Genomic DNA, 18,223 nt, shown 5'->3' with positions numbered 1-18,223 from the left:
CCTGAACAACCCTGTCAGACACACAGACTGCGAGATGGGTCCGCTGTGGCAGTCACATACATAGACACACAGACGCAGAGGTGACACAAATTCTACATCAGTCCTCTTCGACCCCTGTCAGGTAGAAGCCGAAATTCTCGATGACTGATGAGACAGTCGCGCATGGTGCCCTCGATAAAGTTGTCAATCTGGGACGGGTGTCCTCTGCCAGAACTCTCACCTTCTTACCCCCTTGAAAGAACTGGTTGGGCTGACACCATCATCAAATGAACACTGTTTTCATTGACTTTTTGCAGTCATATGACTGCTGCTTATGTCTGGCTTAACAAAGGCCTAGAGCTTGTGGTGGAAGGAAGGACAGAGCAAGTTTATGAGTCTCTCCAAATGTCAGTTGTAGTTACGTGCCATTTAGCAGCTGCTTTTTAATCAAAGTGACTTACAGTACATTAATTGCTGGGAGAGTAGCCCTGAAGCTAGTGCTCACTTCAAGGACAAAATGCTGAAAAGGCCGGATGGAATATGCAATTTCTTGGTTAGGAGCCCATCTTTTTAACCATTACACAAAACACTTGATGACAAGGACACATTAAATTGATCAAAAGTGACAGTTAAGACATTTATGATGTTACAGAATATTTATATATCAAAGTTTAATTTCAAAAAGCATTCCAACTTTTTATAAAAAAAAAAAAAAAAAAATGTTTTCCAAAAACATTTTTAGCAGTGCAAGTGTTTTCAGGTCCCATAATAATGTCAAATGTTTCTCTGAGCATAAATAAATAATAATAATAATAATAATAAATAATAATAATAATAATAATAATAATAAATCACATTAGAATGATTTCTGAAGGATCATGAAAACTGGAGTAATGACTGCTGAAAATATAGTTTTGTCATTACTGGAATAAATTATAATCATATAATTTCATTATTTATCTAGCAATTTGGTCGAATTCAATAAAAATGAATATTTCTTTCATGGGAAATGAGGAAGTGTCCATTCACTTTTATTTGGTTAATTTTCTGTGTTTTTACTGGATTTTCCCATATTTTTCAGTGTTTACAGCATCTGCTTGCAAGTAAAAGTTGGCATGCTGTTTTGATTTCATTAGATGCTAATGGACAGGACAAGCCTGTAACCTCTTTATTCTGTTTCTAAAACTTCAGTCACTCTCACTCATCCGCTAATGTATTAGCTACTAAATCGACACAAGACTCAAACAGAGTGAATCTTAAATGGTTTCCAGCCATTAATTGGATCCAAGGAACAAAGAACACACAATTAGAGGTGTGCATGCACAAGTAGGTCATGCACGCATAAATCCATGCTGTGGTTTTCCAGATGATGTTCCCTTCAGATTACTGTCTGGCTGAATATCAGTGTTGTCATTATAATCAGCAGTGCAGCCATTACAAGCATTTTAATTAATTACATTCCCAATACCACAAAAGCCACTTTCTTTCCACACCTCACTGCCTTCAACTTAATCCGGTCAACACATACTAACAATGCTCTCAGGCCTGTGCTCGTCCACAACCGCAGATTGCACTGAGGATTTCAAGTATAAAAGTTCCTCCATATCAATTGCTTTGCTAATCCTGAAAATTGTAGAAACACCATGTTTTAACTGTATACAACAACTAATTATGAAGCAAATTTCTCAATCTAACTAAACTGTTGATGGCTTTTAATATTACTTAACATCATGTCTACATTAGAAGCATAAAAAAAAATTATAATCACTAGCTGACATCATACCAACTCATTAAGGAATGAGTGAAAAAAAAAAAAAAAAAACATAATTTGGAAAACGTATTAATCTTTGAGCTTTCAATAAACAGCTGGATACTGATTATATAGACATACAATTATTAGCTACTCACCATCAAGGAACATTGCAATTCTTCAAATGTGCAATAAGCCTAATCTTCCATACCATGTTAACCATGTTTATGCACCAACAAAGTACAAGCCTGACTGTACAAACATGACTTATGGTAGAGCATCTTAAACTATGAGACATAAAATAGGTCAGGAACAAAACAACTCACAGTCATCGCTGTCTTAAACCCAACAAGCAAAGAACTGGAGATAAATCAAAGTCTCTGACGTGACATCTACAGTAGGTAAACTCCCTAATGAATCCCCTGCAGTTTCAGTGCCCAGAAGTGATTCTAAAGCAACTACAGTGCCCTCTACTAATGTTGGCAGACTTGGTAAATATAAGCATCATTTATCATTTTGATCTTGAATTATTAAAAAAAAAAAAAAAAAAAAAAAAAAAAATCACAACATTCTAACCTTTCATTGAAGTAAAATAATGGAAAGTGGGTGAAACTCACATTATGAAATAAATATTTTTCTCCAATGCAGCACAATGGCCACAATTATTGGCACCCCTAGAAATTCTTAAAAGTAAAATATTTATGAAGTTTATTCCCAGTCATATTTATTTATTTTTTAGCAGGGTGACTTGGAGCATGAAATTGTCCGACCTTGAAGAACACAAAAAGCCCAAATTCCTTTAATCACCCATTACAAGAAGTAAAACCAAAGAATATAGTTCTGATGTACAGAACAAGACTGTTGAGTTTCACAAAACAGAAAGTGGCTGTAAGAAAAGAGCTAAATGAAAATCCCTATTTCCACCATTTGGGTAATAATTAATAAGTTACAATCAACTAAAGAGGTTACAAATCTGCCTGGAAGAGGACGTGTGTCTATATTGTCCAAATGGACAGTGAGGAGGAGAGTTTGAGTGGCCAAAGACTCTCCAAGGAGAAGTGCAGAAATTAGTTGAGGCTTCGGGTGAAAAAACCCCAAGAAAATTAAAAAAAAAAAAAATGACACTGCACCTACATCATCAAATGTTGTTCAGGAAGGTTTCAAGAAAAATGCATCCAAAAACAAAATCTAGCACATTCAGTTGTCAGACACAACTGTAACTTTAAACGGGACTGGCTTCTATGGTAAGATGAAACTAACAAATATGCTTTTTGGGAAACAAGGTTTAAAAAGTACCCCATGTCTTGTCTACGGATAAATACATGAAAACATTTATTTCATAATGAGACCCCCCCCCCAACTTTCTATTATTTTACAATTAATTTTAATTTAAATTTGAAGATTATTAATTTTTTTCTTAAATCACGATTTTTTTTATAAAACTTTTGACGCATGCATCCGATCAGATACACGGTCATTGCACCAATAGCAGAAAAGTTAAGACAATATTGTCTGAACACAGGATTGGCGCACCCGATTAACCGCTCATGTGTGAGAGCACTCTATGAAGGAAAGTAATGTAGAAATAGTGTCTAACACCATGGAGACAAATGGTTCTTCACATAAGGATGACCTTGTGCAAAACAACGGTAGTAACGTTTCCTCTGTGCTTTGGAAATAGTTTGGATTTGAGACAATTACACCTTGTCAATTCATAGTTTTCTCTAATTGGATATCTATCAGATTTGTTAAAACGTTTCCAATTAAACTTGGCCTAGGGCTGGGCGATATATCTAACAATATGATCATGCGCATCTAGTCAGCAAATCGGGCTCCGTGATTACCGCTAAATCGCTATCACCTGCTTTCAAATGGAGTAGCATTTAATAGACAGAGCTGTAGATCACTTAAGCCTGGTTCACACGGCAGGATAATTAGGCCGATTTTAGCCCCGATTGACACCTTCCGACAATCTTAAGGATGCTCCGATTATCGTAAAATAATCTGATCAGATATTCCTGCCGTGTGTGGTGTGTTAAGACTGCTCTCCTCTGTTCAGAAGGATGTCGGGACCGCTCCGATCTCAAATCGGGGATATCCAACATGTTGGATTTATTTGGCCCGATTTCTTCTCGTGTGTGGTGTCCCCCGAGGACAAACGATCAAGCAGCCTGTGGACTGTGGCGTGTAGCCAATCAGAAAGCGAGGTGACGAGGCGGCGAACAAAATCAAAACAGCCGGCGGCATGGCGCACCAGAAAGTCCGGTGGACGTCGGAGATGGAGGACTTTGTCTCCACTTCTTTGACCATCGCCTTTTCTTGTTTTTTTTATGCTTTTTTTTCGGTTACAAACAAAGCACAAACTATGGCCACTGCATCCTCTTCGTCCGCCATGATTGTTTACTCTGAAGTCACGTTTGATCTTGAGGGATTTTGCGAGATTTCCCGTCTGACCTGGGAATGCTCGGGAGTCAAATCGGTTCGTGTGTGATGTGTTGATTTTGCCGTGTGGCTGCACACCACACACTGTACGACCAAAACTGTTAGACCCGTGATTTTTTTATCGCCGTGTGTGGGGTCTCTCAGGTTTGGAAAATCGGCCGACAATTTTAAAATCGTCCCGTATGAACCAGGCTTTACAAGCCACGCAATATCGCATTCATTATCGAAGGGATAATGAATGCGATATTGCATAGCTTGTCAGCGATCTACCGCTCCGTCTATTAAATGTCGGTCCAATTATAAGCAGGTGATGGCGATTTAGCAGTAATCAGGAACCAGATTTACTGACTAGATGCGCATGATCATATTGTTAGATATATCATCCAGCCTTATTGTGAATTGGTCAAATTTCTCAAAAAAAAAAAAACAATTATACGTACGGTATATATATATATATATATTAGTGCTGTCAACGTTAACACGTTAATGCATGCGATTAATTTTTGTCTGGTTTAACGTGTCAAAATATTTAACGCAATTAACGCAGCATCCGTATTTTCTGCCATCCGTTGGCTAGCTTTACATTATATGATCACGCTCTTATTCATTTAAATGCTTTTTAACATTTCGAACTGTCTGCTCTTAAAGGGACAGCAGCCAATAAAGCTTCCTGTCAGTAAAGTTAAAGAACAAAGGGAACAGAGAAAATGACTCGCTGCTCTTGACTAAATAACTTTTGTAGCTTTAATAAGGATTAACTATTTAATTTATAGTTTATGCAGTGCAGACTGCATATAACTTTGATAACTTTATTAAATTTCTGTATATTTCCTAACTGTTAAGACAGGAAGGGCAGGAGTAAACATGACATTTATTATGGGTTTATGTTAGCATTGTTTTAAGTTTACTTAAATTAAAAACTGTTATATTTTTGAAGCCTAATAATAAATGTAAAAAAAAAAATAAAAAAAAATCAGTAGCTGTATTAATATCAGTAATACTGGCCTTCATTCATAAAAAGATGTCATTTAAACAAGTATTTAAATTTAACTGTGAAATTATTACATTAAAAACGTACAAAAACATTTCTTTTTTTATTGCGATTAATTGCGATTAATCACAGAAAAATGTGTGATTAATCTAGTTAAAGTTTTTAATCGATTGACAGCACTAATATATATATATATATATATATATATATATATATATATATATATATATATATATATATATATATATATGTAGACAGCACTAGGAAGCTGAACATTTTTGAGAGTTTAAAATCCGAAATAATTTCAGTATTGCAAATAAGAACCTTGAGACAAAATGATGCCTGTGCAAAAAAAATTAACAAATAAACAAATAATTAAAAAAACTATTAGCATGGGGGAAAAGTATTATTAAATTATTCTGACTGCACAGGATGTGAAAGCAGAGGTTCCTGTTGTTAGTTTCCTGGTGCACAATTGTTAGAAGGTGTCAATTTTGTGGTAAATGTAACATCAGAAAGGAAAGGTGAATGTCTGAATTTGATGCAAATCTTAGCGCCGATTAAGGTGCAAATTAAAAGGGGAACTGAAGATTCATGCGGTTTAAACATCCCTAACTGAATGTTAATTTGCACAATTTGTGTTCAGTTTTGATATACTGTAATACCCCTATATGTACCTGCTGCCAATTTAGTAAGCAGTAAATCTACGTACTACTCATTTCCTAAATTTCAAATTCTTTAAAATGTAAATAAATAAATAAATTACATTTAAATATTTAAAATAAAACAAACCTTTCCAACCTTAGTGTATTAGATCATACCAAATCTGAATCAACAAATGAACAAGTAAACAAATAAGTTTACAAAATAAGTGTGCTTCACCCATATAAACATAATAGGTTACACAGTTTCTCATATTTCTGTGTAACATTTATACATACTGTATAAGTGAAACAGTATAACGACATCAAGACAATTTCATTAAGGCTGACTTCTGTTGCATGTGACCACACTATACTTTTGACATTTATCACCATCATAAACTACAATGTGTGTGCGTGACCTGCACTCTCACAGGTTTCAATAATAGGTTATACATTGTTCTTTTAGAAAAGAGCCTTTCTATTGTGTGAAAAGCCTTCCAGATGTGCTTGGCAAGTCACAGTAAATGGAAGCAATGGCAGCCCGTCGTGGACTGGAAATAAAAGTGTATTCAGAGCATTCTCGCTCTCACTTTCTTACCTACACTGTCAGTCAATCCTTATCCTTAGCTGAATGATTCCAATGGCTTTGGACTGCTCACTGGAAAGTAAAAGTGTGTATGTCTGAATTGATGACCTGTAACTTAATATAGACTCAAATATAGAATGTATGCATACTGCATGTCCTTTGGATTTCTTGAAAACTATTGGAGCACATTTCCACCATGGAATAAAAAATGAACAAGGTAATGGTGAACTTTTCTCTCACAATTCAGAGTTTTTTCTTGCAATTCTGATTTTATATCCAGCCTTTTTTTTTTGGAATTCTTCTGAACAATTTTGTTTCGCAATTCTAAGAGAAAAAAAAAATCAGAATCGCAAGATAAAAATCTTGTTATTCCAAGTTCACAGCTCGAAATTCTATATCTTGCAATTTATTAGTGGCTGACCGATATATCGCCAAGGCTGATATATCGGTCGATATTTGGCATTTTTTAAATATCGTCATTGGCCGATATGTTTTTGTTCTTGACCGATGTGGTCGAAGCAGGACTTTTATTTTCATCGGTCGTTATTCAGTTCCGCCTAATACAGATACAGTAGATGTCTGTCTAATAATTAGATAGAACTGTTTTATATATTATAACAATTGCTTTTAGATTATTAGTAACAAAAAGGCAAACATAATACTTTCTCGTTTGCCGTCAGCATTCAGCAAATGTGCATATCATTTAAACAAATGACTTATGAAAATTTGATTTCACAAACCTTGCAGCAGTGTTCGAATTGAGTGGGGGCTGGGGGGGTGACCTTGGGGGGGTCCCCTGGTTTTTCATTAAAACTAAAATAGAAACAATATTTGACATAGCCTTATCTATTTTTTTTATCAAAGTATTGCGCTGCCGCTTCCATAAAAAGCTACTTCAAATTAGATGTGCGTCTGAACATACGCTCAAATGGGCCACACGCTGTTTTCTGAAGGAATTTACAGACTGGGGGCGCGACGTCGCTGTGTGATTGGCTGGCAGAGTGATCCTTCCTCATTATTTTACCTCACGATGACGGTAGGATAATATTTCTTTGTTTTATGAATGTTTGGTACACCTAATATACTGCTACTGAATAAGTGTTTATCTTAGAATCGGACAGTCACTTTTATTATAATCTTGGTCTGTCAATAGTTGTTTTTTCTATCTTATGATGCTAGCTCACTATCGGATTGTTAGTTGTAAATTAACCATCTAACGTAATTCTGAGAAAAAAAAGCTAGCATTGCACCCATTCCGAATTAAACAAATAATTTTTAATCTAGTTACCTTAAGGCCGCGTGTCCACCACACATTTATTTTGAATATAAATCATTTTCAAATTGTTTCAAGGTCATCAAACATGAATTAAAATAAAGAAAAATTATAATTAAAATAGAAAATATACGTGTATATAATCGGCTTTATATCGACCATCGGCCACCCTGCTCTCTAAGATATTGGCATCGGCAGTCAAAAAACCAATATCGGTCGACCAATACAATTTATAACTTTTTATACCATAAAACATTTATACCATAAACTCTGCCATAGTTAAAATTAATTTTTAAAAAATCAATAAAAAATGTAATTGTGACCTCACTTTTTTCTTAGAAACGTGAGAAAAAAAGTCATAATTGTGAGATCACAGTTAAGTTTTTTATTTTTTGTTCTGTGGCAAAAACATGATTTCATACAAAAAAAAAAAAAAGAATAATAATAATAAACATCTAAAATGAAGGTCATGAAAACTTTATTTTCCTCTCTCTTGTTGAGCTAGGTTCATGATACTTTTAATTGTATACATGCACACTTAACTTTGTATAATTAGTAGCCTATATATATATATTATTTATATATATATATATATATATATATATATATATATATTTTTTTTTTTTTTTTTTTTTTTTTTTTTTTAAAGTAGCAGATGTGGAATCGTACGTTACACTTCAGTTTTATCAACTGGATCAAGCTTAAGGTAAAGTATTTGTAAGATTCTGTTATACAGAGCATTTAAATGCTGTGTTTTTAAACAACTGACTACATTTATATGAGCTGCAATAATGTAATAATGTCTACTGGTCTCATTTAAACAACATTTTCTAATTACCCTCAACCTAATTAAGTCAAATTCAGAATAGGAATAATCAAATTAAGACATGCAGTTACAATTTATCTGCATAATTAATGACACAAAACAAAAAATGAAGCTCAGTCTCTGAAAAAAAATTGGTTTACTGCTGTACAGAGCCACTGATTTGTGCTACTCTGGTTTCTGTTCATTTTCAGCATTCATTTTTTGTATTATTGATCCCATTTGAAAAACACTGCCTACTAATATCAACAAAACAAGCCTCTGGTTATGTTTTAAATAAAAACCTCCATCTTTGCCATATGCTTCAATACTGTTATCCAATGTATTCTTTCATTTTTTGTTTTTCCTTCATTGTAACAACATGCCTTCTTTTTTTTTGCCTGTTCTCAGAAGCACCAGAAAATTAGTACCAGGACTTACTAATGACTTCATGGCATGGCAAATAGGCTACTTAATTAGCAAATTTAAATTATGTGATGCTTACATTGTTAGTAAACAATTGTTAGTAGTCCTGTCATGTTTCTTTGGGTCTGGAAGTTACAGGATTGGATGCATCAACAGGTTGCTGAAGTCAGTCTGAACAGCGGTGCACAATAAAAGTGATGTCTTTCAGATTATATGATAATACTAACTTTACAAAGTACTGACATGTTATTTAGATGTTAGTATGAGTAATTAGATGCAAATATATTTCCCAAATTTCGAAGGAAATTGAACTAGGCTTCTTGTCATTCGGTTCAAATCAGATTATCTTTATCTGCAATAATAAGTTTTGCAGGCTGTTGTTAAATGGTGAGTGACGAAAGGTTTTTTTTTGTTTTGTTTTTTTTGTCCGGATCTATTAAGCTATTTGTAAATCCAATAAAAATGTGATTAAAAAACTGACTTCAGTACAGCAATCAAAAATGGACAAGTTATTCTGATTTAGTAGGTGCTGTATCTGCCTGGAGAATAATAAGAAAAAAAAAATAATGAAAAAGATGAACATTTTGGAAAACATTTGTCACTTGTGATATTTTATTACTATTTCAAAAAAATTTAAGTGGTTTTATTTTAAAACATTACTAATATTTTACATTTTAAAAAATCTACTCAATTTAAACACCAAGTTGATTTGGATAGGGTTGTCAACTAGGGCTGTGCAAAAAATCGAATGCGAGCACATGCGTTCAGATCAGGGTTGCCAGGTTTTCACAACAAATCCTGCCCAGTTGCTTCTCAAAACTAGTCCAAAACTAGCCCAATCATGTTTCCAGGAGGTTCCCCGACAAAAAATTGATTCCCGGGGTTAGAAATATAATTTTTTGGGCAGGGATGCAAGCTTTGGTAAAATTCGCATTTTAGGGGCTAAATATCACATTATTTGTATTGGGGTCGCAACACTGGTTGGCATTTACTACGTAGAGCAGTAATTCACTGACAATCTACACAAAATCAATGTTAAAATCGCAGGCGATTCTTTGTCGATTTTTTTGTTAGTTGTCGGTAGACTACGGCTCTGTGTAGTACCTGCCGCTCCACCTAAACCAGTGTTGCCAAGTCTGCCAAGTTAGCCCCTAAAATGCGAATTTTACCAAAGCAACCCTGCCAAAAAAATTATATTTTAACCCTGATGACTATAGAAGAACAGATTTGTAAATTTATGCCATGTGTAGATATGATTGAGCTGTTCGTCCTTGTAGTCTTATCACACCGATTCACCACTGGATTATCGCCATGTTGTTCATAACAAACTTACGTTAGCCAGTTTTGAAATTCACTGATTATATTTAAATTCACTGTATTTAAATAGTATGTCAGGGTGCACGTTCAGACAGGTAATGTCAAAGTAGCCTAGTTGTAGTGTTTTCGTGTTTACTGATAATCTTAGTTAAATTAACAGGCATATCTTTACCTGGTTAGTTTCGCGAGTCTTTCACAAGCTCCACGTGCAGCAGGTGTTCAAAAGAAACGAAGGCCTTCTTTATCAACAGGACGATGTCGACGGCTGCTTCCATCTCTAATAGAAGAATATCGATTTCTTTCAGCGATGTTTTCGCGATATTCACGCTCTGTTTTGAAGTATCGCATCACAGTTTGACTATCTGAGAGAAAAACGGCTCCAAAAAATCCCAGCGCTTGAAGTGACTGAATCTCTAACTGATTCACGCAAAATAACCGACTCACTAGAATGATTCATTGTTCACTGACAGTCCAACAAACAAACAAAATACTGGGAACGAGACGTGATTGCTGAAAAAAATGAGGGAAAAACATCTCCGTTACGTATGTAACCTTGGTTCCCTGAATAGGGAACGAGATGCTGCGGTGACGTCACCATGTATGGGAACACCTTCGGTGTGACGAATGTCTGAAGCCCTATACCATCCCGCCAATCTTATTGGCTAAATAGTGCGTGGCCCTGCCCAGCATGCGTAAGCATATATATACCTGGTGCCGCGCGCCATTTACCTCAGATTTCATGACGAAGAAGAAGAAGAAAGCTATCAAGGTATGGCACGGCCAGAACCGCAGCATCTCGTTCCCTATTCAGGGAACGAAGGTTACATACGTAACCGAGATGTTCCCTTTCATAGGTCACTTCGATGCTGCGGTGACGTCACCACGTATGGGAAGGCTATACCATCACGCCTGACGTACCTGATAGCTTGGATCCAAGGAAGCATCTGCTCAAGCGGAGAGAACCCAGGAGCCAGGAGCCATCCTCACATCCAGACTGTAAGACCTGATAAAAGTGCTCGGTGAGGACCAGCCTGCCGCAGCACAGATATCATCCATAGAAGATCCACTGAGAAAGGCTTGAGAAGAAGCCACTGCTCTCGTGGAATGACCTTTTACTCCTAAGGGCGAAGCGAGCCCGCGCGCCTCATAGGCCATAGCCTCCACCAGCCAATGGGACATGCGCTGTTTCGTAACTGCATGGCCTTTATTCTTATGTCCAAACAGACAAACAGCTGGTCAGACTCACGCCATGGGGCAGTACGATCCACATAAGTCTTTAACGCTCTCACAGGGCAAAGACTTAGATCCCCAGACTCTGCCGCAGCAGGAGAAAAAGCCTCCAGGACCACCCGCTGAAAATGAAAAGGATTAGATGCGACCTTAGGAACATAATTAGGCCTAGGTCGCAACAACACTTTCACAGAGCCTGGTGCAAACTCCATGCACGAGGGTGAGACAGAGAGAGCCTGTAAATCCCCAACTCTCTTGAGGGAGGATAAAGCCATGAGAAGAAGTGTCTTCAGAGTCAGGAGCTTATCCGATACAGTTTCCAGGGGCTCAAACGGATGCCCTGACAAACCCAGTAACACAATGGATAAATCCCATGAAGGAACTCGCACAGGGCGGAAAGGTCTCAACCGTTGCGCACCCTGTATAAAGCGAGAAACCAGTGGATGACGACCCACTGAGACACCACCTATATACTCATGGTGAGCTGAGATAGCTGCCACATAAACCTTCAGGGTGGCTGGTGTCAATCCATCCGAGAAACGGTCCTGAAGAAACTCCAGTACTGAAGCCACAGTAAACTGGATCCACATCATGAGTTTCGCACCATGTCATAAACAGTTTCCACTTGAAAGCATATAAGCGCCTCGTAGAAACTGCTCTAGAGTTCAGTATAGTCTCGGTAGTTTCAGCAGAAAGACCGGGACATATCAACACACTCCGCTCAGAGGCCACGCCCACAGATTCCACAGTTCTGGCCTCGGATGCCAGATCCGTCCCTGTGCTTGCCATAATAAATCCCGTCTGAGGGGAATCTCCCACGAAGAGCCCGCTAACAGATTGATGAGATCCGCAAACCACGGCTGTGTGTGCCATCGTGGAGCCACCAGCAGCAGCTGTCCCACTCTGTCCCGCCGTATTCTGCATAATACCGCTGGGATCAGACGAATCGGGGGAAACGCATACAAACTGGTCCTGGGCCAGCTGTGAGCTAGCGCATCCAGACCCAGGGGTGATGGAGGGCATAGGGAGAACCATAGCAGGCAATGCGTAGTCGTGCTCGACACGAATAAATCCACTTTCGCTTCCCCGAAAATCTGCCATAGGTGATTCACCGTTTCACAGTAGAGCTAACATTTCCTGTCTCAGCACCGCCATGTCCATCGGTTTCATCACCGTGGAGAGAATTCCGCAGAAAGGGGGCGGGCCTTTCCGAAACTGAATGGTGTATCCGTGACAAATTGTGCGTAACACCCTTTGAGAAATGCCGGGCAAGCGTTCCCACGCGGCCCGAAACAATATTAGCGGTCTCAAAATGTTCGTTTCCTGCAATGCTGTTGCACACATAGAGATGTCCTGGCACGAAAAACTCACGGTGTTCGTGCACAGGGGAAGTATATGCATAGCAGTCGTTGCATCTCGTTGTACGTAATCCTGAAACGTGTCCACGGCCGGAATTAGGCCAACAGATTGAGCATCGTGCTTTGCCGCTAGCGAAATAGCAGCGGCTGTGCGAGCCGTCGTGACGGGCCGTTCGATGACGACCCTTTGAAGCGCTCCTCGAGCTCTGAAAACTGGATCGTGCAGAGTGTCTGAGGAAGCGATTGGTGTTACAGTTCACTCCAATGCTGTTCGAGGCGCTGTTTGCGGCGAAACAGTCAGGGTTTGAGCGTGGGGACTGCAATGAGAGTGTTGGATGCGCAAAAGCAGTCCAACAGCGCTCTCTAGCGGAGGGCACAGTCCCTGGCAGGCAGCGAAAAAATCAGGAGCTGCTGTTCGGTGCCCGAGAACAAGAGGCATTAGCCGTCGAACTCAGGTTCAACCTATTTAGTTGGCGTTGTTGAGCCGGTGGAACAACCCTAGGGCCCAAATCCTTGCAAGGGGGCGCCATAGGTGAAGGCTCTTCCCGAGAGGGCACTCGCTGGCGGTGAGAGGAGGCTGGCGGGCGCCTGACGACGTTCAACCTCTCTGGGTCTGCGGGGAACCAGCTGGCTGAAAGCGGCTGATTGCTGTTTCGATGCTCTGAATTTCTCCACCACTGAAGTGACAGCCTCTCCAAACAAACCGTCCTTAGACACAGGGGCATCCATGAGGAAAGATTTATCCTTTTCCTTTATATCGGTGAGATTGCTCGAGCAGTATGTTTGGTAGCACGAAGCACCAAATCAGTTGCTTGCCGTAATTCCTTAACCGCCTCAGGTGTAATGCCCTCCCCTTCGTCCAATCCTTTTAACAGCTCCGCTTGGTAGGCCTGAAGGACCGCCATAGAATGAAGCGAAGCAGCCGCTTGGCCAGCGGCCATATAGGATTTCCCCACTAAACTAGACGTGACTCGACACGCCTTCGAGGGGAGGAGGGGGCGAGACTTCCACGCCGCGGCCGAATTACGCGCAAGATGTTCGGCGAGAGTCTCTTCCACTGGCGGTATCGCTGTATAGCCATGGCCCGCCATGTCCAAAATGGTGGCGAAATCCACAGCCGCAGCGTTCGTGATGCGCGCCGAAAACGGCTGTTTCCAGGACCTCGAAACCTCCTGGTGGAGATCCGGGAAAAAGGGTAAAGACCTCCGGGGCTGCGTAGGTGTCCGACTAGTTAGGAAACGGTCGTCCAGCTTCGAAGAAGGTTGGGCCTCGGCCTTCTCAACCTCCCATTCCAACCCCAATGTACCCACTGCACGGGAAACCACATCCAACAGCTCACGGTAGGAGGGGGAAACACGCCTCTCCTGTCCACTAGGAGGGAGAGGGCTCGTGTCGGCCGCGAAGTCCTCAGACCCCGAGGTCGCAGTGGAAAGAACGTTCTCATCATGGCGGTCACAACCAAAGGAGATGGCACTACATGCCTCCGGTGTGGGCCGTAAATCCTCACAGGAAAAGACGACAGGTTCAAAAGTTGTTCTGTGTATTAGGGTAGGGGAGAGCGAACGATGTGGAGAATAATTTTCCATCGCTGAAATGTCCCCAAACTCCATGTCACACGTGTCACCCCAAGCTATCACCTCGTGCGGTGCCTCGGCAGTCGCAGAAGTGGTGTGGCGGGGGTTAGACACGGCGACATCAGAGAACACATCTACCCTAGAGCGAAGCACCCTGAGCCGCAGGCCATCGCAATGGGGGCATGAAGAGAGGCCGCTAAGCGCCTCCTGTGCGTGGTGTAAGTCTAGGCAAACTACGCACCTGTCATGAGTGTCCCCCTTAACGATGTACCTGGTACACGGGTCCTTGCACTTTTTGAAGCTCATCGCGTCCGCGGAGAGGAGTATACTGCTCGTAGATGATCGCTGAGAACACGAGACAATAGGGCACAGAAGATTCGCTTCGTACTGAAGGAATGAAATCTGAGGTAAATGGCGCGCTGCACCAGGTATATATATGTTTACGCATGCTGGGCGGTGCCACGCGCTATTTAGCCAATAAGATTGGCGGGATGGTATAGGGCTTCAGACATTCGTCACACCGAAGGTGTTCCCATACGTCGTGACGTCACCGCAGCATCGAAGTGACCTATGAAAGGGAATCTGGTTTATAAAGACTTGTATTTGGTAGCATATGCTAGTTTATAATGTCTCATTTCTGAAAAATCCCTTTCTGAAAAAAGAAATTAAGAACATTTCTGAAAAAGTTTACATCTCACAATTCTAAATTTTATTTTAATTCTGAGTTCCCATTTGGCAATAATTATTATTATTATAATAATATTATTTATTTGACTCAGAAAATAATATAGCCTATAAATAAATTAATAACGTAGGTTAATTGCAACTTTTTAATCTCAACTTTTTTGTCGCAACTATTAAGGTTTAGCTATATTTTACTATTTAGAATTGTGAGATCTTTTGCACTTGCATTGCATTACTGTTGTTGGCAGATTCTCAAACTCAAATTACAGCAAAACAGATGTTAAGGTGAAAAGTTTGGAGGACCCTGGCTGGAACTCCTGTACACTTCAGCAACTTTGTGTGAAATCTTCTGCAGTAATTGCCGAGATATATATAACTAACGATATCCTGCATGGCTTCTGTTCTCTCTCTTTCTATACATGTCTCTCTCTCTCTCTCTCTCTCTCTCTCTCTCACTCACTCTCTCTCTCTCATGAAAGAATGGCCATCCTCTATATAACTGTGGGACTCCAGTACTGATCTTACTTTTAAAGTTCTATCTATCTATCTATCTATCTATCTATCTATCTATCTATCTATCTATCTATCTATCTATCTATCTATCTATCTATCTATCTATCTATCTATCTATCTATCTATCTATCTATCTATCTGTCTATCTGTCTGTCTGTCTGTCTGTCTCTCTGTCTGTCTGTCTATCTGTCTGTCTATCCATCTATCTATATCTTAGATACTCTATTTGTTTTATTATATAACAATTTTTCTGGCAGCAAATAACCTCTGAGTAAAAATGATTTGAAAGTTGAATTAGATTTAATCAGTGCCGTAGGTGATAATGGAAAGATATTCATCCAAATGCTACTCTCAATAATAGACTCAAATCACCTCGGGTTTTTAATGAGAGCTGTGATCCGTGCTCTTTCTCGTTAATACATTTGTGAGTCTGCTTCAAACGTAGAGATTAAAATCATAAAATCCATATGGACTGTGAAGGGTGAAGTGGTTGTTGTAGAAGCAGTCAAGTGGTGTCATTAAGGATTACACCTTCACAAGTGGGGCTCCTATTAAATGCATGTACTGTATGGCTCAGGATAAGAATTTCCATAAAAAAAAAAAAAAAACAGGTCACCTAACAAAGAAAATGTCTTATACTTTGATTTATACCTGTGAAGTTTCTCTAAGGCAGACGCTGCTGGACGTTTTAAGCTGCTTAAAGAATGTATGAAATTCCACCATGTATATTAAATTATTTATCCTCTATTTTCTTCTTCACCTTTTTTATTGTTTACCCTCATATCATCTTAATTCTACAACAAAATGAGTTCTTGTGTTCTGTGTACATGGTTGCCTGGTGGGTAATGCTACTAAAATATACTTTCAGTTTATACTTTTCAGAATTACCACAGTACAATATTGTCAAGGAAATGTTTGTACCATGATCCAGCAACAATGTGCTTTAAGCAGATCAAGCTAATAAAGAAATGGTTAATCATAAGATTTATTAAATATGCTTTTTAAATACATTTCACAGATCAAAAATCAAATACATAATTACATACATTATATATATATAGCATGTAGTTTGTGTTGAGAACTATAAAACTTTTGTGAGCGTTGCTGTACAAATGTACTTTTGTTAAACCCAACACATTGAATTGAATTTTTAAATAATACATGTATTTTAATAATACATTGAATTATTAAACCTATTTCCAGCATCAGTTTCATTTCCTGGGTCTACGGAGGCTGTTTTGGTTGGCATAGGAACTGATACCAAGGTACCAGAGGCTGGTATCGGGCCGAAGCCAAATTTTTGATATTGATCCAACCCTGATGTGAACATTTTACTCTTCCCAAGTTGCCTTTAATTTTGCACAACTGTAGTTAGAAAGTGCCAAGATACATTTATTACAAGTTCTATTTATTTCTGTAAAAAAAAAAAAACCTGAAAAAGCTGCTGGTGTCTACACACCAAAACAAACCTAATGGGAAGACTTCACCAACTATAAGCAAAATATGTTTAAAAAGGACTCTTTCTAGATCCCTTGGGCCCCCAGAACCTCCTTTGACCTGATGTTGCATTGCTAATGGATTCTGTGTGTATATGGTCACTTTTCATTTCTGTATCATTTGAGCCAAAAGGGCATGACACTAATATACCTCCTGTCTCTGGAACTTTAATTACTCCCTGTGAGCTGAGAGGAATGAAAGGAAAATCCTGTGGAGAAACATGCTTCACCTGCTGTTAATGCAGAGCAGTGCTAGAGTGTTTGTTCAGTGAACAGTTCATAAATACAAACATAAACATAGCTATGTTGTAACTAAGAAAAACATTGAGGAGTACTGTAACTAAAGCTCAAAGTATTTTGTTATTAAAGGTACAGTGTGGAATTTCTGCCTCACACACCAACTAAAAATGTAAAGGTATTATGTTGTTGTTGTTTTCCAAACATTCTGCTAGTCCTACCCATTTTTATAATGACAGCCCGCTTTGCATTATTATTATTATTGTTATTGTTGTTGTTGTTCAGTATACAGTAAATTTGTATGGTTTCTGGGTAAAACCAGTTAACTTAAATAATCGGCAAATAAACAATACATAATATTGTCGATTATTTGTATTTTTTTATTTTCTATATTTAAAATACTGTTCAAACTTTGAAGACAGTAAGATTTTTTTAGTGTTGTCAAATGATTAATCGCAATTAATCGCATCCAAAATAAAAGTTTTTGTCTACATAATATATGTGTGTGTCTACTGTGTATATTTATTATGTACTGTATATATGTATATATGTAAGAAAAATATGTTATGTATATAAAAATGTTTATACATGTATATATATATATATATATATATATATATCTGTATTTATTAAAAAAAAAAAATCTAATAATATATATTCTAATAATATATTTTCTTTACTATCACTTTTTATTAATTTAACACATCCTTGCTGAATAAAAGTATTGATTTTATTTAAAAAAAGAAAGAAAAAAAATTACTAACCCCAAATTACTGACAAGTAGTGTATATTGTTATTACAAAATATTTATATTTTAAAAACATAGCTTTTTTTTCTTTTTATACATCAAAGTATCCTAAAAAAGTATCACATGTTCTGAAAAAATATTAAGCAGCAGAACTGTTTCCAACTTTGATAATG

General features: G+C 38.3%; 1 protein-coding gene across 2 annotated transcripts in view; it reads right to left on the bottom strand.

The window, feature by feature from the left end:
• LOC132126696 (chemokine-like protein TAFA-1) overlaps positions 1-10,509 on the bottom strand; it is a 160,182-nt gene extending 149,673 nt beyond the window's left edge. For both annotated transcript variants that reach the window (XR_009427435.1, XM_059538144.1), the window contains exon 1: positions 10,383-10,509. The gene's annotated coding sequence lies outside the window, so the exon portion shown is untranslated. The remainder of the gene's footprint in view (positions 1-10,382) is intronic.
• Between the last annotated feature and the right edge of the window lie 7,714 nt (positions 10,510-18,223).

This window comes from Carassius carassius, chromosome 44, assembly GCF_963082965.1.
Source record: "Carassius carassius chromosome 44, fCarCar2.1, whole genome shotgun sequence".
Taxonomy (NCBI): domain Eukaryota; kingdom Metazoa; phylum Chordata; class Actinopteri; order Cypriniformes; family Cyprinidae; genus Carassius; species Carassius carassius.
The sequence above is the reverse complement of the archived record's forward strand: the minus strand, read 5'-3'. Positions and strand labels throughout refer to the sequence as shown.